Source organism: Gavialis gangeticus, unplaced genomic scaffold (genome assembly GCF_001723915.1).
Source record: "Gavialis gangeticus isolate Ggan-Ray unplaced genomic scaffold, GavGan_comp1, whole genome shotgun sequence".
Lineage (NCBI taxonomy): Eukaryota > Metazoa > Chordata > Crocodylia > Gavialidae > Gavialis > Gavialis gangeticus.
The window spans coordinates 11,757,272-11,758,071 of record NW_017729017.1 but is presented as its reverse complement, the minus strand read 5'-3'; the positions used below and the strand labels follow the sequence as shown (position 1 = coordinate 11,758,071).

General features: G+C 59.4%; 1 protein-coding gene across 1 annotated transcript in view; it reads left to right on the top strand.

The window, feature by feature from the left end:
* Window positions 1–800, top strand: part of ZNF341 (zinc finger protein 341) — an 85,268-nt gene that overhangs the window by 38,189 nt on the left and 46,279 nt on the right. The gene's annotated exons all lie outside the window — the stretch shown is intronic.

Sequence of the window (800 nt, the reverse complement as noted above, 5' to 3'; positions counted from 1 at the left end):
CTCTTTTTCCGGGTCAACTTACCTCTTTTGGCTCATTCCGTGCATGGAGTGACCTCCTCATCAGAGGTTTCCTCCTCACCATCCTCTTCCTCCAATGTCGCCAGGGCCCCAGCTGTTCCAGCTGGACTTGGGGAGCTGGTACTGCATCACTGCAAGCAGCCCTGGCTCTGGAGGGAACTTTCTGCCATTCCGCTGTGGAGGGCACCTCCTGGGGCTCTTCTTCCTTTGGTGCATGGCCCTGCAGGGAAAGGAAATACTCATCAATTTCATCCCCTGCTTCCCTGATCCCCCTCAGCCTGCTAACCTCCTCCTAGAACTCCCTCACCTGCCCCTCCAAGGCCCTAAGATGGGCGCTTGCGGGACAGGTGTGGGAGCCCCCATCCCCGGCCTCCCCCACCCCCGTGGGCCCTGGGGGAGGCCTCAGAGAAGCCCCAGGTGGGTGGCGCCCCTGGGCAGGGGCCCTAGCAGCACTCCGCGTCCACACCATTTTTTAAAATTTATTTTGGTTTTATTTTGGGTGGTGGAGGAGGGTTGTTTTTTTTGGTGCGGTGCCTTCTCCTTCTCCTTGCCAAAGTCTTCCTCCTGTCTCCTCCTGCTTGCCTGCCTGGGCTAACGCCAGCACAAACACTGCCACACCCTTACAGAGCAGTTGGCTTGGGAGCGTGGCTCCCTGCCAGCTCAACTAAAAGGAATCCGGGGGGCTTCCCCTCTGGATCCGCCCCAGCTGCGCTGGCTTCTCTCCCCACTTACCTTAGGGGGATCAGCTGCTGCTGCCTCCGCTGCCTTCGTTTCGGTAAGGG